This window comes from Lepisosteus platostomus, unplaced genomic scaffold (genome assembly GCF_059453375.1).
Source record: "Lepisosteus platostomus isolate fLepPlt1 unplaced genomic scaffold, fLepPlt1.hap1 Scaffold_104_H1, whole genome shotgun sequence".
Lineage (NCBI taxonomy): Eukaryota > Metazoa > Chordata > Actinopteri > Semionotiformes > Lepisosteidae > Lepisosteus > Lepisosteus platostomus.
In genome coordinates this window covers 118,013-140,592 of record NW_028291485.1, presented here as the reverse complement: position 1 = coordinate 140,592, position 22,580 = coordinate 118,013, and the positions used below count along the sequence as shown (strand labels likewise).

Sequence of the window (22,580 nt, the reverse complement as noted above, 5' to 3'; positions counted from 1 at the left end):
AAGAAAAAATGGTGTCGCCAAAGAATGCACAGCTCTGTCGCCTTGGGGAGGTGTCAAGGGCATTGAGCTCCTTGGACATGAAAAGTGCCCGATAAATGCCATTTCTCATCATTTCTCTTGGCGTCAGTTCTGCTATTAAATGGGACGGAGGCAACGGGCTCAGAGAGCAGGTTAAGTGCACACCGAACGCAGATGTGTCCAAGTGTCTGTAAAAGCGCGGTGCTCCGCTGGCGCTGTTCCCTAGTGGCTTAAAGTGAGTGCCTAGTAAGCAGGCGATCCTGGGTCTGAATACCAGCGGTGCCTCTCTCCGTGTCTTGTTGTGCCGAATGTCTCATTTCAGACAAACATGTACAGCTTGGTTCAGTTTAATGGAAGAATTCATTTCCTTTCTGGAATAACTTGTTTTTGAAGAAATCCATACAGCTTGTGAAAGATGAAATCCATTTCTTGGTTGTCAGTGGAAAAAGATTGCCGGCTGCAAGAAGCGCAAGTGATTGTTTTCTTTGACCATAAACCTGCAAATGTAGGGAGCACAAGCGGCTGTCAGTCTCTGTGGCGCAATCGGTTAGCGCGTTCGGCTGTTAACCGAAAGGTTGGTGGTTCAAGCCCACCCAGGGACGCATGTCTCAGTTTTTCCAATGTAAACATCATCACCGCTAAAGAAGATGGCGCAGAAGGCTCCACAGTCGAAACGTTGTGCTTCTTTTCTTCCCACGCACTCTGGTTTCTCTTCATCTCGTACAAATCTTTTGCCTTTTACTAAAGATTTCCATGGAGAGGAGCATGAATGAGTTCCATACAATTTTTGTGCTTCCCTGCCTTCGGGTGGGGCGCAGCTGGGCTGGTCAAAGAGAGAAAACAAAATCGCTCACAATCGCTCTTATTATGGCGACTGTGGCCGTCTGCTCTGTGAGTCCTCGGTCTCCGCCTGTCTGATTGGCGCTCTTTTCTTTGGGGGGCGGGAAGTGTCCGGCCGCAAATATGAAGCGTTACAGCAACGACATGCCATGAGACGATTGATAACGATTTCCATAGGATCCCCGCGGTTGCCTGGCAACCGTCAGCTTTGCGCAGTGGCAGTATCGTAGCCTGTGAGGTATAGCCGAGGCGCGATTATTGCTAGTTGAAAACTTTTCCCAATACCCCGCTTCCGCCGGTTTGCAATACAATCGGCGAAAACAATTTTCGACAGTCTCGTCAGAGACTGAGCAAGGTGTTTAAAGACAGATTTTGTCATGGTAACATCATGATAGAAAGAAACAAGCTTCTTACGTCTCAACAGAAACGCTCTTTAGCTCTTTCAGCGTTATGTAGAGAACAGCGTCTGTCGAGATCACTTTTGAGTCAGCGCGAAACGCCGTGTGCTGTCAGTTTGATTTCATATTGCTCGTAGGGCGCCCGGCTTTTGTCTGTCAAACGTTAGGTTGCGCTTCTTCATGCTGCATCGTCGGCATGAGTGGAGCTTTTTAATTGTCTGTACTTGTCTTACTGCGCCCCATAAGAAATCGTTTGTCCCCGTTCAAAAGAGATTGTGCGATGTCCTGCAGCGTTCGCAAAGCAAACCTTTGACAGTTTGAAAAGAGGAATTTATTCTGCTTCCTGTGCGTGCAGTAGTTACAAAGTTGAACGTCTTTACACGATCTGCTGCAGTTTTCAGTGGGCGGGCTTTGTCAGATGGCTTGGAAAAACGCACTGTGTTTCGGCTCGGGAAACATCATGAGCAGTGTCCTGCATGTTTTCTGTGTATAGCTGTCTTTTAACGCATACAGAATTCATTCGAAATCATTGATTTCTCCAATTAACAAGGGACCTCCCTTTTTGAACCTGCGAGAAGCATTCTTTCAATGTAACAGATTTACTCCGAGGAAAGGCAGATCTTTTCTCCGAGGAAAAATCAGATACGGGAGGGTTAGGACACCACGAGCTGCGTGGCTGCGGAAGGATCCCGGTTCGACAGGAGTGGACGCCGCTGCTGGTTCTCGCTGGCTTTTAGTTAGGGGTCTGGAGAAGCATCTCAAGCTAGTTCCACTACTCCTTCCGGACGTTCATTCCCTTTTCAAAGTCAGTCGTTTTGCTGTAGTCTGCGTTCTTTAGGCTGATTATCGAGGTTAGCCTTTATTTGGTCATGGGGGGCCTCGGTACTGTATGCTGAGTCTAAAGACAGTTTCACCCGTTTTCTGATTGCTCGGTTCTGTACCAGTGCAGACATGTCAAACAGTGAATGGCTGTACCTCTATTGTATCCGTGCTCAATGAATGAAATCGGTAACAAATGAATATATGTCTAGTTATACGAAAAACGAGTGGTTTATCGACTCATCTTCATTTGCAGATTTAGAGGCAGCTTCGATATTCGTTTTACAGACGGGTTTTTTTTTTTGAATATGGGTCACACACATGCCACAGCAACAAAACATCTCTAGAGATGAGGCTATAGATCACCTTTCCATCCTGCAGGTTTTCCTCCCAAAGCCTACGGCACCAACGGCGACCCCTGCTGGCCGGGAGAGCAAAAGCTTACAGCACCTGGTATTCCCAGGCAGTCTCCCATCCAAGTACTAACCAGGCCCGACGCTGCTTAGCTTCCGAGATCAGACAAGATCGGGCGTGTTCAGGGTGGTGTGGCTGTAAGCGAAAGCCCAGGCGCCTGACTCGCTACTTGAAGCTGTGTGTGGCGGGGGTTCCGTGCCCCCCGAGCGGGACTGAAGGATCGTTCATGTGCAACTCTTTGGAAAGGAGCTGCTTTCCAAATCGCATTGCGTGCCTGGATGTTGGCAAATGCGCTCCCTTGTGTTGGCTCATCCCGCACTGGAGGAGGACAAACAATCTGCACGGAGGAGCACCAGGCAAGTCTTCACCAGACAAAAACCTCCAGTGCACAGCACTCTGGAAACATTTCGGGGCTTTCGCGTGTTTATTTCAGCACGTAAAGCGCACCGGTCCAACATGTCGGCCGGGCGCGCGGCGCCTCCGCCCTCTTGTGGCCTTGCGGCGTCAGAGCAAGAGGCTCCTTCTCGCTGCCCTTCCGCTGTGTTGCAGGGCCCCGAGAGGGAACCCGGAGCGCGCACTTTGTGGGGGGCGGGGGACCGCGTTCGCGCTCTGCCCCCGGTCGCTTGCGCGAGTACTAAATCTCACGGACAGGGGGGCCTCGTCATTGATTGTTACAGGTGAGACGGGGATTAGGAGGAGACCCCGACTGATGGGTAAAGGGGAGCACTAACACCAGAGGGACACCCCCGGCGTCTCTTTTTGAGAGACGCCCTGGGGTTTCCTAATGGCCAAGGAGGGTCGGGACCTCGGTTTGACGCCTCCCCCGAAGGACGGCGCCTGTTTGTGCAGCAGAGTGTCGCCATCAGGAGGCTGGGGCGTAAGAGAGCCACACAGCCCGCAGGGTGAGCGCTCCCTACTGGTCCCAGTCACACCTCTTGCAGGAGCAGCAGCAACCGGAGCTTTTCCGGGGTGGAATCTCCCATCCGGGTGCCGGCCAGGCTCACACCTGCTGGGCTGCCCTGGGGGTGAGCCCAGTCGAGAGTCGCAGGGCCAGATCTAGTTACCGGGGAGAAACGATACAAGCGAAGGATTGCTCGGCTCTCGGCACTTGAAAAGACCGACAAATGTCTCGTTCCCGCCGGAGCTGAATGTACCCGCATGTGTGGTGTCATCTTCTTCCCCCGCCCCGCTGTGTTTGCTGTATTGTCTCTGAAGCCGGCCCCCCCGAGACGAGACGGGCTGTTCCTGTGCCCCAATTAACACTTTACAGGTGCCATTCCCCGGCATTGTGGCCATTGTCGGTGCTCACACGCGATAAGATAAGGCGGAGGAGAGCGGGGCATGCCCAGCGGCAGACATTCAAGGAGGGGGCAGTGCGAGGTGAGGTGAGGTGCGACACGCCGGAGCCCCGACGCAGCTAATGCGGAGCACTTGTTGGACTGGCATCGAAAGGACGTGTGCGCACGGAGCGAGCCTTCCCTGCGGCGGAGCGCGGGAACTTTCTCCCCCCCTCCCGCTGCAGGAGTTGTGTGCACTGCAGCGGTGCCGAGAGAAAAGCACAGAAGGCAGCAGGCTCTGGAGAGCAGGTAAGAGACGGAGCCTTGTGGGCAGGCGAGCAGGCCCGTTTTTTGGAAATTGCTGAAAAGGTTTGTTCGGTGTGTGGCAGGCGCACGTCGCGAGCTTGCGTGGCGATCTGCCGGTCTGGAGTTATGCAAATGAGGCCGAATTGCATCCCGGGACATGCTGCGAATGCCCAACGGCGACTGCAGATGTGTAGGAAACGGCGCGCTCGTTTTCTCGTTTTGCCCACACTTTTGAGTGTTAGTGTGGCGTGTGAGTGTGTGAAAGAGTGGGCCCAGCAGGAGGCGGTGGCGTGCGGGGCGAGGAGGTGGCCTAGGCTGCGCGATTTGTGCTGTGGGTGCGGGCCGCTTGCAGGGGCCTGTTTAACTCATACTTACCTGGCAGGGGAGATACCTTGATCAAGAAGGAGGTTCACCCAGGGCGAGGCTTGGCCATTGCACTCCGGCTGTGCTGACCCCTGCGAATTCCCCAAATGTGGGAATCTCGACTGCATAATTTCTGGTAGTGGGGGACTGCGTTCGCGCTCTCCCCTGATGTGCTTGGTCCAAAATCAGATACGGGAGGGTTAGGACACCACGAGCTGCGTGGCTGCGGAAGGATCCCGGTTCGACAGGAGTGGACGCCGCTGCTGGTTCTCGCTGGCTTTTAGTTAGGGGTCTGGAGAAGCATCTCAAGCTAGTTCCACTACTCCTTCCGGACGTTCATTCCCTTTTCAAAGTCAGTCGTTTTGCTGTAGTCTGCGTTCTTTAGGCTGATTATCGAGGTTAGCCTTTATTTGGTCATGGGGGGCCTCGGTACTGTATGCTGAGTCTAAAGACAGTTTCACCCGTTTTCTGATTGCTCGGTTCTGTACCAGTGCAGACATGTCAAACAGTGAATGGCTGTACCTCTATTGTATCCGTGCTCAATGAATGAAATCGGTAACAAATGAATATATGTCTAGTTATACGAAAAACGAGTGGTTTATCGACTCATCTTCATTTGCAGATTTAGAGGCAGCTTCGATATTCGTTTTACAGACGGGTTTTTTTTTTTGAATATGGGTCACACACATGCCACAGCAACAAAACATCTCTAGAGATGAGGCTATAGATCACCTTTCCATCCTGCAGGTTTTCCTCCCAAAGCCTACGGCACCAACGGCGACCCCTGCTGGCCGGGAGAGCAAAAGCTTACAGCACCTGGTATTCCCAGGCAGTCTCCCATCCAAGTACTAACCAGGCCCGACGCTGCTTAGTTTCCGAGATCAGACGAGATCGGGCGTGTTCAGGGTGGTGTGGCCGTAAGCGAAAGCCCAGGCGCCTGACTCGCTACTTGAAGCTGTGTGTGGCGGGGGTTCCGTGCCCCCCGAGCGGGACTGAAGGATCGTTCATGTGCAACTCTTTGGAAAGGAGCTGCTTTCCAAATCGCATTGCGTGCCTGGATGTTGGCAAATGCGCTCCCTTGTGTTGGCTCATCCCGCACTGGAGGAGGACAAACAATCTGCACGGAGGAGCACCAGGCAAGTCTTCACCAGACAAAAACCTCCAGTGCACAGCACTCTGGAAACATTTCGGGGCTTTCGCGTGTTTATTTCAGCACGTAAAGCGCACCGGTCCAACATGTCGGCCGGGCGCGCGGCGCCTCCGCCCTCTTGTGGCCTTGCGGCGTCAGAGCAAGAGGCTCCTTCTCGCTGCCCTTCCGCTGTGTTGCAGGGCCCCGAGAGGGAACCCGGAGCGCGCACTTTGTGGGGGGCGGGGGACCGCGTTCGCGCTCTGCCCCCGGTCGCTTGCGCGAGTACTAAATCTCACGGACAGGGGGGCCTCGTCATTGATTGTTACAGGTGAGACGGGGATTAGGAGGAGACCCCGACTGATGGGTAAAGGGGAGCACTAACACCAGAGGGACACCCCCGGCGTCTCTTTTTGAGAGACGCCCTGGGGTTTCCTAATGGCCAAGGAGGGTCGGGACCTCGGTTTGACGCCTCCCCCGAAGGACGGCGCCTGTTTGTGCAGCAGAGTGTCGCCATCAGGAGGCTGGGGCGTAAGAGAGCCACACAGCCCGCAGGGTGAGCGCTCCCTACTGGTCCCAGTCACACCTCTTGCAGGAGCAGCAGCAACCGGAGCTTTTCCGGGGTGGAATCTCCCATCCGGGTGCCGGCCAGGCTCACACCTGCTGGGCTGCCCCGGGGGTGAGCCCAGTCGAGAGTCGCAGGGCCAGATCTAGTTACCGGGGAGAAACGATACAAGCGAAGGATTGCTCGGCTCTCGGCACTTGAAAAGACCGACAAATGTCTCGTTCCCGCCGGAGCTGAATGTACCCGCATGTGTGGTGTCGTCTTCTTCCCCCGCCCCGCTGTGTTTGCTGTATTGTCTCTGAAGCCGGCCCCCCCGAGACGAGACGGGCTGTTCCTGTGCCCCAATTAACACTTTACAGGTGCCATTCCCCGGCATTGTGGCCATTGTCGGTGCTCACACGCGATAAGATAAGGCGGAGGAGAGCGGGGCATGCCCAGCGGCAGACATTCAAGGAGGGGGCAGTGCGAGGTGAGGTGAGGTGCGACACGCCGGAGCCCCGACGCAGCTAATGCGGAGCACTTGTTGGACTGGCATCGAAAGGACGTGTGCGCACGGAGCGAGCCTTCCCTGCGGCGGAGCGCGGGAACTTTCTCCCCCCCTCCCGCTGCAGGAGTTGTGTGCACTGCAGCGGTGCCGAGAGAAAAGCACAGAAGGCAGCAGGCTCTGGAGAGCAGGTAAGAGACGGAGCCTTGTGGGCAGGCGAGCAGGCCCGTTTTTTGGAAATTGCTGAAAAGGTTTGTTCGGTGTGTGGCAGGCGCACGTCGCGAGCTTGCGTGGCGATCTGCCGGTCTGGAGTTATGCAAATGAGGCCGAATTGCATCCCGGGACATGCTGCGAATGCCCAACGGCGACTGCAGATGTGTAGGAAACGGCGCGCTCGTTTTCTCGTTTTGCCCACACTTTTGAGTGTTAGTGTGGCGTGTGAGTGTGTGAAAGAGTGGGCCCAGCAGGAGGCGGTGGCGTGCGGGGCGAGGAGGTGGCCTAGGCTGCGCGATTTGTGCTGTGGGTGCGGGCCGCTTGCAGGGGCCTGTTTAACTCATACTTACCTGGCAGGGGAGATACCTTGATCAAGAAGGAGGTTCACCCAGGGCGAGGCTTGGCCATTGCACTCCGGCTGTGCTGACCCCTGCGAATTCCCCAAATGTGGGAATCTCGACTGCATAATTTCTGGTAGTGGGGGACTGCGTTCGCGCTCTCCCCTGATGTGCTTGGTCCAAAATCAGATACGGGAGGGTTAGGACACCACGAGCTGCGTGGCTGCGGAAGGATCCCGGTTCGACAGGAGTGGACGCCGCTGCTGGTTCTCGCTGGCTTTTAGTTAGGGGTCCGGAGAAGCATCTCAAGCTAGTTCCACTACTCCTTCCGGACGTTCATTCCCTTTTCAAAGTCAGTCGTTTTGCTGTAGTCTGCGTTCTTTAGGCTGATTATCGAGGTTAGCCTTTATTTGGTCATGGGGGGCCTCGGTACTGTATGCTGAGTCTAAAGACAGTTTCACCCGTTTTCTGATTGCTCGGTTCTGTACCAGTGCAGACATGTCAAACAGTGAATGGCTGTACCTCTATTGTATCCGTGCTCAATGAATGAAATCGGTAACAAATGAATATATGTCTAGTTATACGAAAAACGAGTGGTTTATCGACTCATCTTCATTTGCAGATTTAGAGGCAGCTTCGATATTCGTTTTACAGACGGGTTTTTTTTTTTGAATATGGGTCACACACATGCCACAGCAACAAAACATCTCTAGAGATGAGGCTATAGATCACCTTTCCATCCTGCAGGTTTTCCTCCCAAAGCCTACGGCACCAACGGCGACCCCTGCTGGCCGGGAGAGCAAAAGCTTACAGCACCTGGTATTCCCAGGCAGTCTCCCATCCAAGTACTAACCAGGCCCGACGCTGCTTAGCTTCCGAGATCAGACGAGATCGGGCGTGTTCAGGGTGGTGTGGCCGTAAGCGAAAGCCCAGGCGCCTGACTCGCTACTTGAAGCTGTGTGTGGCGGGGGTTCCGTGCCCCCCGAGCGGGACTGAAGGATCGTTCATGTGCAACTCTTTGGAAAGGAGCTGCTTTCCAAATCGCATTGCGTGCCTGGATGTTGGCAAATGCGCTCCCTTGTGTTGGCTCATCCCGCACTGGAGGAGGACAAACAATCTGCACGGAGGAGCACCAGGCAAGTCTTCACCAGACAAAAACCTCCAGTGCACAGCACTCTGGAAACATTTCGGGGCTTTCGCGTGTTTATTTCAGCACGTAAAGCGCACCGGTCCAACATGTCGGCCGGGCGCGCGGCGCCTCCGCCCTCTTGTGGCCTTGCGGCGTCAGAGCAAGAGGCTCCTTCTCGCTGCCCTTCCGCTGTGTTGCAGGGCCCCGAGAGGGAACCCGGAGCGCGCACTTTGTGGGGGGCGGGGGACCGCGTTCGCGCTCTGCCCCCGGTCGCTTGCGCGAGTACTAAATCTCACGGACAGGGGGGCCTCGTCATTGATTGTTACAGGTGAGACGGGGATTAGGAGGAGACCCCGACTGATGGGTAAAGGGGAGCACTAACACCAGAGGGACACCCCCGGCGTCTCTTTTTGAGAGACGCCCTGGGGTTTCCTAATGGCCAAGGAGGGTCGGGACCTCGGTTTGACGCCTCCCCCGAAGGACGGCGCCTGTTTGTGCAGCAGAGTGTCGCCATCAGGAGGCTGGGGCGTAAGAGAGCCACACAGCCCGCAGGGTGAGCGCTCCCTACTGGTCCCAGTCACACCTCTTGCAGGAGCAGCAGCAACCGGAGCTTTTCCGGGGTGGAATCTCCCATCCGGGTGCCGGCCAGGCTCACACCTGCTGGGCTGCCCCGGGGGTGAGCCCAGTCGAGAGTCGCAGGGCCAGATCTAGTTACCGGGGAGAAACGATACAAGCGAAGGATTGCTCGGCTCTCGGCACTTGAAAAGACCGACAAATGTCTCGTTCCCGCCGGAGCTGAATGTACCCGCATGTGTGGTGTCGTCTTCTTCCCCCGCCCCGCTGTGTTTGCTGTATTGTCTCTGAAGCCGGCCCCCCCGAGACGAGACGGGCTGTTCCTGTGCCCCAATTAACACTTTACAGGTGCCATTCCCCGGCATTGTGGCCATTGTCGGTGCTCACACGCGATAAGATAAGGCGGAGGAGAGCGGGGCATGCCCAGCGGCAGACATTCAAGGAGGGGGCAGTGCGAGGTGAGGTGAGGTGCGACACGCCGGAGCCCCGACGCAGCTAATGCGGAGCACTTGTTGGACTGGCATCGAAAGGACGTGTGCGCACGGAGCGAGCCTTCCCTGCGGCGGAGCGCGGGAACTTTCTCCCCCCCTCCCGCTGCAGGAGTTGTGTGCACTGCAGCGGTGCCGAGAGAAAAGCACAGAAGGCAGCAGGCTCTGGAGAGCAGGTAAGAGACGGAGCCTTGTGGGCAGGCGAGCAGGCCCGTTTTTTGGAAATTGCTGAAAAGGTTTGTTCGGTGTGTGGCAGGCGCACGTCGCGAGCTTGCGTGGCGATCTGCCGGTCTGGAGTTATGCAAATGAGGCCGAATTGCATCCCGGGACATGCTGCGAATGCCCAACGGCGACTGCAGATGTGTAGGAAACGGCGCGCTCGTTTTCTCGTTTTGCCCACACTTTTGAGTGTTAGTGTGGCGTGTGAGTGTGTGAAAGAGTGGGCCCAGCAGGAGGCGGTGGCGTGCGGGGCGAGGAGGTGGCCTAGGCTGCGCGATTTGTGCTGTGGGTGCGGGCCGCTTGCAGGGGCCTGTTTAACTCATACTTACCTGGCAGGGGAGATACCTTGATCAAGAAGGAGGTTCACCCAGGGCGAGGCTTGGCCATTGCACTCCGGCTGTGCTGACCCCTGCGAATTCCCCAAATGTGGGAATCTCGACTGCATAATTTCTGGTAGTGGGGGACTGCGTTCGCGCTCTCCCCTGATGTGCTTGGTCCAAAATCAGATACGGGAGGGTTAGGACACCACGAGCTGCGTGGCTGCGGAAGGATCCCGGTTCGACAGGAGTGGACGCCGCTGCTGGTTCTCGCTGGCTTTTAGTTAGGGGTCTGGAGAAGCATCTCAAGCTAGTTCCACTACTCCTTCCGGACGTTCATTCCCTTTTCAAAGTCAGTCGTTTTGCTGTAGTCTGCGTTCTTTAGGCTGATTATCGAGGTTAGCCTTTATTTGGTCATGGGGGGCCTCGGTACTGTATGCTGAGTCTAAAGACAGTTTCACCCGTTTTCTGATTGCTCGGTTCTGTACCAGTGCAGACATGTCAAACAGTGAATGGCTGTACCTCTATTGTATCCGTGCTCAATGAATGAAATCGGTAACAAATGAATATATGTCTAGTTATACGAAAAACGAGTGGTTTATCGACTCATCTTCATTTGCAGATTTAGAGGCAGCTTCGATATTCGTTTTACAGACGGGTTTTTTTTTTTGAATATGGGTCACACACATGCCACAGCAACAAAACATCTCTAGAGATGAGGCTATAGATCACCTTTCCATCCTGCAGGTTTTCCTCCCAAAGCCTACGGCACCAACGGCGACCCCTGCTGGCCGGGAGAGCAAAAGCTTACAGCACCTGGTATTCCCAGGCAGTCTCCCATCCAAGTACTAACCAGGCCCGACGCTGCTTAGCTTCCGAGATCAGACGAGATCGGGCGTGTTCAGGGTGGTGTGGCCGTAAGCGAAAGCCCAGGCGCCTGACTCGCTACTTGAAGCTGTGTGTGGCGGGGGTTCCGTGCCCCCCGAGCGGGACTGAAGGATCGTTCATGTGCAACTCTTTGGAAAGGAGCTGCTTTCCAAATCGCATTGCGTGCCTGGATGTTGGCAAATGCGCTCCCTTGTGTTGGCTCATCCCGCACTGGAGGAGGACAAACAATCTGCACGGAGGAGCACCAGGCAAGTCTTCACCAGACAAAAACCTCCAGTGCACAGCACTCTGGAAACATTTCGGGGCTTTCGCGTGTTTATTTCAGCACGTAAAGCGCACCGGTCCAACATGTCGGCCGGGCGCGCGGCGCCTCCGCCCTCTTGTGGCCTTGCGGCGTCAGAGCAAGAGGCTCCTTCTCGCTGCCCTTCCGCTGTGTTGCAGGGCCCCGAGAGGGAACCCGGAGCGCGCACTTTGTGGGGGGCGGGGGACCGCGTTCGCGCTCTGCCCCCGGTCGCTTGCGCGAGTACTAAATCTCACGGACAGGGGGGCCTCGTCATTGATTGTTACAGGTGAGACGGGGATTAGGAGGAGACCCCGACTGATGGGTAAAGGGGAGCACTAACACCAGAGGGACACCCCCGGCGTCTCTTTTTGAGAGACGCCCTGGGGTTTCCTAATGGCCAAGGAGGGTCGGGACCTCGGTTTGACGCCTCCCCCGAAGGACGGCGCCTGTTTGTGCAGCAGAGTGTCGCCATCAGGAGGCTGGGGCGTAAGAGAGCCACACAGCCCGCAGGGTGAGCGCTCCCTACTGGTCCCAGTCACACCTCTTGCAGGAGCAGCAGCAACCGGAGCTTTTCCTTTGTGGAATCTCCCATCCGGGTGCCGGCCAGGCTCACACCTGCTGGGCTGCCCCGGGGGTGAGCCCAGTCGAGAGTCGCAGGGCCAGATCTAGTCACCGGGGAGAAATGATACAAGTGAAGGATTGCTCGGCTCTCGGCACTTGAAAAGACCGACAAATGTCTCGTTCCCGCCGGAGCTGAATGTACCCGCATGTGTGGTGTCGTCTTCTTCCCCCGCCCCGCTGTGTTTGCTGTATTGTCTCTGAAGCCGGCCCCCCCGAGACGAGACGGGCTGTTCCTGTGCCCCAATTAACACTTTACAGGTGCCATTCCCCGGCATTGTGGCCATTGTCGGTGCTCACACGCGATAAGATAAGGCGGAGGAGAGCGGGGCATGCCCAGCGGCAGACATTCAAGGAGGGGGCAGGGCGAGGTGAGGTGAGGTGCGACACGCCGGAGCCCCGACGCAGCTAATGCGGAGCACTTGTTGGACTGGCATCGAAAGGACGTGTGCGCACGGAGCGAGCCTTCCCTGCGGCGGAGCGCGGGAACTTTCTCCCCCCCTCCCGCTGCAGGAGTTGTGTGCGCTGCAGCGGTGCCGAGAGAAAAGCACAGAAGGCAGCAGGCTCTGGAGAGCAGGTAAGAGACGGAGCCTTGTGGGCAGGCGAGCAGGCCCGTTTTTTGGAAATTGCTGAAAAGGTTTGTTCGGTGTGTGGCAGGCGCACGTCGCGAGCTTGCGTGGCGATCTGCCGGTCTGGAGTTATGCAAATGAGGCCGAATTGCATCCCGGGACATGCTGCGAATGCGCAACGGCGACTGCAGATGTGTAGGAAACGGCACGCTCGTTTTCTCGTTTTGCCCACACTTTTGAGTGTCAGTGTGGCGTTTGAGTGTGTGAAAGAGTGGGCCCAGCAGGAGGCGGTGGCGTGCGGGGCGAGGAGGTGGCCTAGGCTGCGCGATTTGTGCTGTGGGTGCGGGCCGCTTGCAGGGGCCTGTTTAACTCATACTTACCTGGCAGGGGAGATACCTTGATCAAGAAGGAGGTTCACCCAGGGCGAGGCTCGGCCATTGCACTCCGGCTGTGCTGACCCCTGCGAATTCCCCAAATGTGGGAATCTCGACTGCATAATTTCTGGTAGTGGGGGACTGCGTTCGCGCTCTCCCCTGATGTGCTTGGTCCAAAATCAGATACGGGAGGGTTAGGACACCACGAGCTGCGTGGCTGCGGAAGGATCCCGGTTCGACAGGAGTGGACGCCGCTGCTGGTTCTCGCTGGCTTTTAGTTAGGGGTCCGGAGAAGCATGTCAAGCTAGTTCCACTACTCCTTCCGGACGTTCATTCCCTTTTCAAAGTCAGTCGTTTTGCTGTAGTCTGCGTTCTTTAGGCTGATTATCGAGGTTAGCCTTTATTTGGTCATGGGGGGCCTCGGTACTGTATGCTGAGTCTAAAGACAGTTTCACCCGTTTTCTGATTGCTCGGTTCTGTACCAGTGCAGACATGTCAAACAGTGAATGGCTGTACCTCTATTGTATCCGTGCTCAATGAATGAAATCGGTAACAAATGAATATATGTCTAGTTATACGAAAAACGAGTGGTTTATCGACTCATCTTCATTTGCAGATTTAGAGGCAGCTTCGATATTCGTTTTACAGACGGGTTTTTTTTTTTGAATATGGGTCACACACATGCCACAGCAACAAAACATCTCTAGAGATGAGGCTATAGATCACCTTTCCATCCTGCAGGTTTTCCTCCCAAAGCCTACGGCACCAACGGCGACCCCTGCTGGCCGGGAGAGCAAAAGCTTACAGCACCTGGTATTCCCAGGCAGTCTCCCATCCAAGTACTAACCAGGCCCGACGCTGCTTAGCTTCCAAGATCAGACGAGATCGGGCGTGTTCAGGGTGGTGTGGCCGTAAGCGAAAACCCTGGCGCCTGACTCGCTACTTGAAGCTGTGTGTGGCGGGGGTTCCGTGCCCCCCGAGCGGGACTGAAGGATCGTTCGTGTGCAACTCTTTGGAAAGGAGCTGCTTTCCAAATCGCATTGCGTGCCTGGATGTTGGCGAATGCGCTCCCTTGTGTTGGCTCGTCCCGCACTGGAGGAGGACAAACAATCTGCACGGAGGAGCACCAGGCAAGTCTTCACCAGACAAAAACCTCCAGTGCACAGCACTCTGGAAACATTTCGGGGCTTTCGCGTGTTTATTTCAGCACGTAAAGCGCACCGGTCCAACACGTCGGCCGGGCGCGCGGCGCCTCCGCCCTCTTGTGGCCTTGCGGCGTCAGAGCAAGAGGCTCCTTCTCGCTGCCCTTCCGCTGTGTTGCAGGACCCGGAGCGCGCACTTTGTGGGGGGCGGGGGACCGCGTTCGCGCTCTGCCCCCGGTCTCTTGCGCGAGTACTAAATCTCACGGACAGGGGGGCCTCGTCATTGATTGTTACAGGTGAGACGGGGATTAGGAGGAGACCCCGACTGATGGGTAAAGGGGAGCACTAACACCAGAGGGACACCCCCGGCGTCTCTTTTTGAGAGACGCCCTGGGGTTTCCTAATGGCCAAGGAGGGTCGGGACCTCGGTTTGACCTCTGTTTGTGCAGCAGAGTGTCGCCATCAGGAGGCTGGGGCGTAAGAGAGCCACACAGCCCGCAGGGTGAGCGCTCCCTACTGGTCCCAGTCACACCTCTTGCAGGAGCAGCAGCAACCGGAGCTTTTTCGGGGTGGAATCTCCTATCCGGGTGCCGGCCAGGCTCACACCTGCTGGGCTGCCCCGGGGGTGAGCCCAGTCGAGAGTCGCAGGGCCAGATCTAGTCACCGGGGAGAAACGATACAAGTGAAGGATTGCTCGGCTCTCGGCACTTGAAAAGACCGACAAATGTCTCGTTCCCGCCGGAGCTGAATGTACCCGCATGTGTGGTGTCGTCTTCTTCCCCCGCCCCGCTGTGTTTGCTGTATTGTCTCTGAAGCCGGCCCCCCCGAGACGAGACGGGCTGTTCCTGTGCCCCAATTAACACTTTACAGGTGCCATTTCCCGGCATTGTGGCCATTGTCGGTGCTCACACGCGATAAGATAAGGCGGAGGAGAGCGGGGCATGCCCAGCGGCAGACATTCAAGGAGGGGGCAGTGCGAGGTGAGGTGAGGCCCCGACGCAGCTAATGCGGAGCACTTGTTGGACTGGCATCGAAAGGACGTGTGCGCACGGAGCGAGCCTTCCCTGCGGCGGAGCGCGGGAACTTTCTCCCCCCCTCCCGCTGCAGGAGTTGTGTGCGCTGCAGCGGTGCCGAGAGAAAAGCACAGAAGGCAGCAGGCTCTGGAGAGCAGGTAAGAGACGGAGCCTTGTGGGCAGGCGAGCAGGCCCGTTTTTTGGAAATTGCTGAAAAGGTTTGTTCGGTGTGTGGCAGGCGCACGTCGTGAGCTTGCGTGGCGATCTGCCGGTCTGGAGTTATGCAAATGAGGCCGAATTGCATCCCGGGACATGCTGCGAATGCACAACGGCGACTGCAGATGTGTAGGAAACGGCGCGCTCGTTTTCTCGTTTTGCCCACACTTTTGAGTGTTAGTGTGGCGTGTGAGTGTGCGAAAGAGTGGGCCCAGCAGGAGGCGGTGGCGTGCGGGGCGAGGAGGTGGCCTAGGCTGCGCGATTTGTGCTGTGGGTGCGGGCCGCTTGCAGGGGCCTGTACAACTCATACTTACCTGGCAGGGGAGATATCTTGATCAAGAAGGAGATTCAACCAGGGCGAGGCTCGGCCATTGCACTCCGGCTGTGCTGACCCCTGCGAATTCCCCAAATGTGGGAATCTCGACTGCATAATTTCTGGTAGTGGGGGACTGCGTTCGCGCTCTCCCCTGATGTGCTTGGTCCAAAATCAGATACGGGAGGGTTAGGACACCACGAGCTGCGTGGCTGCGGAAGGATCCCGGTTCGACAGGAGTGGACGCCGCTGCTGGTTCTCGCTGGCTTTTAGTTAGGGGTCCGGAGAAGCATCTCAAGCTAGTTCCACTACTCCTTCCGGACGTTCATTCCCTTTTCAAAGTCAGTCGTTTTGCTGTAGTCTGCGTTCTTTAGGCTGATTATCGAGGTTAGCCTTTATTTGGTCATGGGGGGCCTCGGTACTGTATGCTGAGTCTAAAGACAGTTTCACCCGTTTTCTGATTGCTCGGTTCTGTACCAGTGCAGACATGTCAAACAGTGAATGGCTGTACCTCTATTGTATCCGTGCTCAATGAATGAAATCGGTAACAAATGAATATATGTCTAGTTATACGAAAAACGAGTGGTTTATCGACTCATCTTCATTTGCAGATTTAGAGGCAGCTTCGATATTCGTTTTACAGACGGGTTTTTTTTTTTGAATATGGGTCACACACATGCCACAGCAACAAAACATCTCTAGAGATGAGGCTATAGATCACCTTTCCATCCTGCAGGTTTTCCTCCCAAAGCCTACGGCACCAACGGCGACCCCTGCTGGCCGGGAGAGCAAGAGCTTATAGCACCTGGTATTCCCAGGCGGTCTCCCATCCAAGTACTAACCAGGCCCGACTCTGCTTAGCTTCCAAGATCAGACGAGATCGGGCGTGTTCAGGGTGGTGTGGCCGTAAGCGAAAGCCCTGGCGCCTGACTCGCTACTTGAAGCTGTGTGTGGCGGGGGCTCCGTGCCCCCCGAGCGGGACTGAAGGATCGTTCGTGTGCAACTCTTTGGAAAGGAGCTGCTTTCCAAATCGCATTGCGTGCCTGGATGTTGGCGAATGCGCTCCCTTGTGTTGGCTCGTCCTGCACTGGAGGAGGACAAACAATCTGCACGGAGGAGCACCAGGCAAGTCTTCAGTGCACAGCACTCTGGAAACATTTCGGGGCTGTCGCGTGTTTATTTCAGCACGTAAAGCGCACCGGTCCAACACTTCGGCCGGGCGCGCGGCGCCTCCGCCCTCTTGCTGCCCCTGCAGCTGCTTCACTTTTCCCTTTAGTTGCCATCGATTTTTTTGTAGTGCTATACATATACGATTGAGGTATCTTAGAGTTCTCCTTCGAAGACCCAGCACTCTCTTTTCTTTTCCCAGTGTTACTCATATCGGACTTTTTAAACCTAAAAAAAAATCGTTTTTTTTTCTTTCAATTATAACTGAAGTTTAAACAACTAGTGTTAAGTCCTTATTTTTCTGTAGTCAAAAAAAGCAAAAATTAACATTCAGGTCATGAAAAACTCAAAAAAACTCCCCAACCACTAAACTTTACCTCCCACCTGAGCGCCATCTTGAACGCCCCTACCACCAGAGAATGCTCACGATTTCGGAAGCTGTCTCCGGGACGTGCTGATTCCACACATCCTGAATAAATCATGATATTGTTAGTTGCTGTAGCTAGACGTTCAAATGAGTTTCATGGCCAGATGGACTGTTTCCTCCAGCGGTATAATATTGCAGTGAGACAGCACGATGCCTGCAAGACTATGTCACGCTAAACGCCACAGATTGTGTTTGTCCGTTCGTGTCAGTCGTCCCGCAGCCACGGGAAGTGGGACACAAACATGCTGCAATGCTTTCAAGACGTTAGGATTTGTTTGTGCAACATCCAAGAAGAGTACTTGTGGCTTGAATGTGAACTGTACGTGCCCGCCCCCTTTCCTCTGTAGTGCATGAGTTCCTCCCGGCATGCCCTTCGTCATTGTTCTGTCATCTTGTATTTAAAGGGTTGTATTTCTGCTGCTGAAAATAAGCAACGGTTTTCTCACAACGCCCTTTGTTCCCAACGGAGCCCTTGTCTGTCATGAAATTCTTCAAAACCTCAAGCTAGAAGAAGAAGAAGACGACAAATATGAAGCGTTATAGCAACGACATGCCATGAGAAGATCGATAACGATTTCCATAGGATCCCCGCGGTTGCCTGGCAACCGTCAGCTTTGCGCAGTGGCAGTATCGTAGCCTGTGAGGTTTAGCCGAGGCGCGATTATTGCTAGTTGAAAACTTTTCCCAATACCCCGCTTCCGCCGGTTTGCAATACAATCGGCGAAAGCAATTTTTGACAGTCTCGTCAGAGACTGAGCAAGGTGTTTAAAGACAGATTTGGTCACGGTGATATCATGGTAGAAAGAAACGAGCTTGTTACGTGTCAACAGAAACGCTCTTTAGCTCTTTCAGCTTTATGCAGAGAACAGCGTCTGTCGAGATTACTTTTGTGTCAGCGCGAAACGCCGTGTGCTGTCAGTATGATTTCATATTGCTCATAGCGGCGCCTGGCTTTTGTCTGTCAAACGTTAGGTTGCGCTTCTTCATGCTGCATCGTCGGCATGAGTGGAGCATTTTAAACGTCTGTACTTACTGCGCCCCATAAGAAATCGTTTGTCCCCATTCAAAAGAGATTGTGCGATGTCCTGCAGCGTTCGCAAAGCAAACCTTTGACAGTTTGAAAAGAGGAATTTATTCTGCTTCCTGTGCGTGCAGTAGTTACAAAGTTGAACGTCTTTACACGATCTGCTGCAGTTTTCAGTGGGTGGGCTTTGTCAAATGGCTTGGAAAAACGCACTGTGTTTCGGCTCGGGAAACATCATGAGCAGTGTCCTGCATGTTTTCTGTGTATAGCTGTCTTTTAACGCATACAGAATTCATTCGAAATCATTGATTTCTCCAATTAACAAGGGTCCCTTTTTGAACCTGCCAGAAGCATTCTTTCAATGTAACAGATTTACTCCGGGGAAAGGCAGCATGACATTGAGAGTAGCTCAAGCTTTCAGCACCTTTACCTGACTGCATGTATGCAGACACTGCTCAGAATCCCCTGTAAGATTCTCCTTCAATTCCGTTTTGCAGTGCTTTAGCTCTTTCAAAAGGCTTCGCTTTGCTAGTCACAATCCAAGGCTCATGACAGCATTTGAAAACATTCGCAACTGCGTTGGCCGGGAATCGAACCTGGGTTAACTGCTTTGAAGGCAGCTATGCGCAACACTGGCTCGCTCCAGAATAAATCTCGCGTCGAGGGCATATTTTTTTCCATTTTACCGTGAGTCGGGCTCAGCTGCACAGAGGAGAGAGCAGAGCAATGAGGTCACGGGGACAGGGGAGTCACACGCTGGCGGTTTGAATACGCGGAAGATCACTGAGGGATCCACAGTATATGGACCCTCCGTGCGCCATCAGTCCGCACTCCGGACTCTGAATCCTGCCATCCGAGTTAAGATCTCGGCGGAACCTGAGGCGCAGTTCCTTCTTAAAACGTAATCTGGTGAGCATTTCTAGAATCGTACTTGTATAGATGCAGCCTTTAATGTGTTGCTAGGTGAAAATTGATGACTTCTTGTATTTCAGTAGGCAACTGCCCTCTTGATTTCGTATTTAATTTCTTTATTACAGGGGCGCTTTTATGAAGACAGAGTCATGTTCAGGTACTTTGCTTGATGGAGGAAGCTCATTTCGGACTCTGTGATCTGCTCACCTGGAAAGGTCTGCTATACTACTACAAGAGAGAAGTAGAGTCTGGAAGAAGGGACAATTTTATGATGCTTTGGAAGATAATGTTTTTTTTTTTCTTATACTGAAAATGAAAGGTAGTTGTTTCTATATGGACTCAGTCTTTGGAATTTGTATATTTATATATTTCAGTGAACCCTCAGCCATTCCTTCTGTATTGTAATTCAATTTCTCTTTTAAAATTCCTTCCCCACTTCTAGGACCTGCAGTTGCTGAACTCCACAATGGCTTCTATTGGAAAGTCTGTGACTGAGACCAAGTAAGTGTTCACTTTTTTATGAAACCATTATTTATTTAGGAGTAATGAGCAATTCTTATATAAATGCAATAAAATCATTATGCTCAAACTATGAGAGAGAAAATTAAGGATAATTTAAGAAATCAGTCTTAGCTTGTTTCTATACACAGATGGTATTATTTATTTTCAAAGGAAACCCGCGCGGATTCCCCTGGTGTGCAAGATGTACCTGAATACTCTTGATCAGCTTCCTGCTCACTTGAAGAGGGCGTGTATGAAGCACGCCACGGCAGAAAAGATCAGGATGGCCTCTCAACAGGCGAGGGAGGACATGATGAATCACCTGAAGAACGGGGTCATCGTGGATTACCACAGAATAGAGATTGTGTCTGGTGAGGCAAACAGGATAGTGGTTGTAAGACTGCTAGAGTCCTTGGGCCTTTTTGTACATGGGAAGCCTGAAGACACATTGGCAAGGTGAGATATTTTTAATCTGTAAGGCTTCTGTAGTTTCTTTTTGAAATCATTGTTACAACATATTATGTAAAAGCATGTTGAAAAGAATCTACCTGCATTCCAGCGGCCCTGAGCAAGAGGCCGCTGTCCAGGAGGAAGAGATGCCAGAGGCTGCTCTAGAAACTGAAACAGAAGCGGATAAAGAAGGGGAAGATGTGAGCTCTGAAGAACTCTATCAGCAGTAAGACTTTTTTATTTTTCAGATGTATCTATTTTTTACTAAAATTCTAATTTGTCTTATAGGTATAAAATGTTTAAACCGGTGTTTTATATCCTTACAGGCCCTGAGTAGTTAAAAAGTATCAGCAGGCCGGAAGAGAGTGGCCCAAGCTGGACTCTATAGAAAGCACTCCCTGGATGCTCCTCTCCTGATTGGATTCAAACAGTACCTTACCAAGGATCTGGGAGTGGCAAATTATTCTCAGGAGGTATTTATTTTTTAAAGGCATTTAAAATTAAGCAATGGTATCTTCATTGTAAATGTTTTTATTTCTTAGCTTAAAATTCACCCATGTGAAATGATGTCAGCCATAAACATCATGACTCTATATTTCCTACCTGAATCTATTCTACTTAAATTATTACATTATACACAATTTGAGTTCATTTTAAAAAGTAAAAGGTAATGAAAGGAATGCATTTTCATAAGAAAGATAATACCGATATGCATGTGATAATCTTCCTTATATCATGTAGTGCATCATTTGGACACTTTGTGGGCTTCAAATACAAAGAAAATCATGTTCTATGGTACAAGATGTTGTAACAGAAGAAATAAGGTTCTTGATCCCGAGATGAAGTAAAACAGATGAGTTTATTGCATGCAAGGAACAATAAAGCCGAAGTCTTGTTTCCCGCAAGAAACAACAAAACCGAAGTATTGTTCCCCGTACTGTTACAAACTTTTGGGTTATATACAGTTTTCTTCTCCGTTTCTGACGTCACTCGGTCTGATGGTAAAGAGGGGGGTTCGTGGTATTTGACCAGTTTATGATGTTCTGGGCAAATGGTCAGTTTAACATTACACCCAGGGGGGTTCCTAGCTGGCATCTGCAATCCTTATCAGTTAACCCCCTTTCCTGCCATAAACCCCTGCTTGTGACTTGGAAGTCTAAACCCCCTACAGAAAAGATTAAATTCAAACCCCCGTCTTCACATCTTTCTTCATTCCCCCCTTATAAAATATGGCATACGTCAGTGTAGCCTATTTTTATACATACAATGTCAGGGCAGATCTTTCCTTTCTTGGCGAACAGGTATGTATTGCCATGACATTGTACGTTCCACGGTTATGGCAAGATGTGATACATGTTTTTGTGCACAAGATGATTACAATTATACATATAAACAATACTATTCCTACAAATAAACACTGTAAAAAAGTTCCGCCCCAGGCCCCAAACACAGACTTTACCCAAGATCCAATTCCCCAATTTTCAGTATAATAGTCCTGATATTTCTGTCCCTCATTGTAAATGTGTTGGGCCAGATCTGAGATGTGCTCAGAATTATCAGGGATATATGTGCAGCATTCAGTGCCAATTACTGCACAAGTTCCTCCTTGGGCCGCCAGTACATAATCTAAAGCTAGTCGGTTCTGCATGGCCACTGTTCTGAGGGCTACCATCTCATCATTAACAGCCTTCAGACTAGATGAGGTAGAATTTGCTAATTCTTCTAAAGTCGAGGCCATTTGAATTAACTCTCGACTCAGAAAGTTCATGCCGGCTTGTGGAAGTATTATACCTAAATAATATTCCCAATCAGCCAATTTTCTTTGTGGTCTGTGGTTAGGTCCGAAGGGGGTGTGGGTTTGAACACGGATATGAGGAACCATATATCCTAAATAACATGAGCCAGACCACTGGGCTGGCAACCATGGGTAGGCTCGTTTTCCACAAATGAAATATGTTCCGTTTGGCGCTCCCCATGCCTCTGAAAATAAGAAACTTATACCGAATTGTGGGGTGTGCCGATCCCATCCTGGAATTTGGAAGGTAGAGGTGGATATATTTGCAGCGATGGTAAGGTTGCAACGACTCCATCCAACCAAGTGCAGACCATTAGTGTGCTGAAAACATATGTTTCCCTCATGTTCCTTATTTAGAGTCAGGTATGGTGGTGTATGGCTTCTGTTATATTTAGGAGCGTAAGAGCCTGTGAAACTTGTGGGCTCTAAGCCTCGCTCCTGTAGATATTGTAATGTTGTGCAGGTTAAAGCCGTGTTATGGCAACCCCCATAGTTTGTCATATTAAAATCTCCTAAATTATCCCTCCAAATGATCATGCCTATGACTTCCTCGAGACGCCAAGGAATGGCCCCCATAGGAAGTCCTCCCTGTACATATTTGGGTAATGCGGCACACACCCAGCAGGCACTTTGGTTGGTTTTCTTAGCTGTCAGATAGGAGAGGCCTAAAAAGGAATTAATTCCATGTTCTCCTTTGTGGGAGAGATGATCATTAATTCCTGCGGAACATAGTTCTACAGCAACAATTATCATTATTGACAGAAATGATTTCATTCTGGGTCTGGGGATGAGGCTCGTCGGCAGTGTGACGCGTGGATCCAGCGATCTTTTCCTTCCACTCGAACCGCAGACTCGGTTGTCAACAGGATCTGGTAGGGTCCGTCCCACCTGGGCTGGAGAACCTGTGAAGGAAATTTCCTGATCCACACCCACTCTCCTGGGATGAGGTTGTGCCCTCCTTCAGGTGGTGGTCCCCACGCCTCCAGGACCTGCTCGCGGGC

At 52.6% G+C, this 22,580-nt stretch overlaps 15 non-coding genes across 15 annotated transcripts; 9 read left to right on the top strand and 6 right to left on the bottom strand.

Moving 5' to 3' along the window:
- The first annotated feature begins 546 nt into the window (after positions 1-546).
- trnan-guu (transfer RNA asparagine (anticodon GUU)) lies at positions 547-620 on the top strand. The gene has a single exon. It is a non-coding gene; the product is annotated as a tRNA-Asn (tRNA).
- A 95-nt stretch (positions 621-715) lies between these two features.
- Positions 716-832, top strand: LOC148637945 (U5 spliceosomal RNA). Its single transcript, XR_015931150.1, has one exon. It is a non-coding gene; the product is annotated as a U5 spliceosomal RNA (small nuclear RNA).
- A 230-nt stretch (positions 833-1,062) lies between these two features.
- On the top strand, positions 1,063-1,204 carry LOC148637944 (U4 spliceosomal RNA). Its single transcript, XR_015931156.1, has one exon. It is a non-coding gene; the product is annotated as a U4 spliceosomal RNA (small nuclear RNA).
- Positions 1,205-2,513: 1,309 nt separating this feature from the next.
- On the bottom strand, positions 2,514-2,632 carry LOC148637943 (5S ribosomal RNA). Its single transcript, XR_015931144.1, has one exon. It is a non-coding gene; the product is annotated as a 5S ribosomal RNA (ribosomal RNA).
- A 1,807-nt stretch (positions 2,633-4,439) lies between these two features.
- On the top strand, positions 4,440-4,603 carry LOC148637942 (U1 spliceosomal RNA). Its single transcript, XR_015931162.1, has one exon. It is a non-coding gene; the product is annotated as a U1 spliceosomal RNA (small nuclear RNA).
- A 636-nt stretch (positions 4,604-5,239) lies between these two features.
- Positions 5,240-5,358, bottom strand: LOC148637941 (5S ribosomal RNA). The gene has a single exon (XR_015931143.1). It is a non-coding gene; the product is annotated as a 5S ribosomal RNA (ribosomal RNA).
- Positions 5,359-7,165: 1,807 nt separating this feature from the next.
- LOC148637940 (U1 spliceosomal RNA) lies at positions 7,166-7,329 on the top strand. The gene has a single exon (XR_015931161.1). It is a non-coding gene; the product is annotated as a U1 spliceosomal RNA (small nuclear RNA).
- A 636-nt stretch (positions 7,330-7,965) lies between these two features.
- On the bottom strand, positions 7,966-8,084 carry LOC148637939 (5S ribosomal RNA). The gene has a single exon (XR_015931138.1). It is a non-coding gene; the product is annotated as a 5S ribosomal RNA (ribosomal RNA).
- A 1,807-nt stretch (positions 8,085-9,891) lies between these two features.
- LOC148637938 (U1 spliceosomal RNA) lies at positions 9,892-10,055 on the top strand. Its single transcript, XR_015931157.1, has one exon. It is a non-coding gene; the product is annotated as a U1 spliceosomal RNA (small nuclear RNA).
- A 636-nt stretch (positions 10,056-10,691) lies between these two features.
- On the bottom strand, positions 10,692-10,810 carry LOC148637937 (5S ribosomal RNA). Its single transcript, XR_015931137.1, has one exon. It is a non-coding gene; the product is annotated as a 5S ribosomal RNA (ribosomal RNA).
- Positions 10,811-12,617: 1,807 nt separating this feature from the next.
- On the top strand, positions 12,618-12,781 carry LOC148637936 (U1 spliceosomal RNA). Its single transcript, XR_015931146.1, has one exon. It is a non-coding gene; the product is annotated as a U1 spliceosomal RNA (small nuclear RNA).
- Positions 12,782-13,417: 636 nt separating this feature from the next.
- LOC148637935 (5S ribosomal RNA) lies at positions 13,418-13,536 on the bottom strand. The gene has a single exon (XR_015931141.1). It is a non-coding gene; the product is annotated as a 5S ribosomal RNA (ribosomal RNA).
- A 1,760-nt stretch (positions 13,537-15,296) lies between these two features.
- On the top strand, positions 15,297-15,460 carry LOC148637934 (U1 spliceosomal RNA). Its single transcript, XR_015931136.1, has one exon. It is a non-coding gene; the product is annotated as a U1 spliceosomal RNA (small nuclear RNA).
- A 636-nt stretch (positions 15,461-16,096) lies between these two features.
- LOC148637933 (5S ribosomal RNA) lies at positions 16,097-16,215 on the bottom strand. The gene has a single exon (XR_015931142.1). It is a non-coding gene; the product is annotated as a 5S ribosomal RNA (ribosomal RNA).
- Positions 16,216-17,507: 1,292 nt separating this feature from the next.
- LOC148637932 (U4 spliceosomal RNA) lies at positions 17,508-17,649 on the top strand. The gene has a single exon (XR_015931153.1). It is a non-coding gene; the product is annotated as a U4 spliceosomal RNA (small nuclear RNA).
- The last annotated feature ends 4,931 nt before the right edge of the window (positions 17,650-22,580 follow it).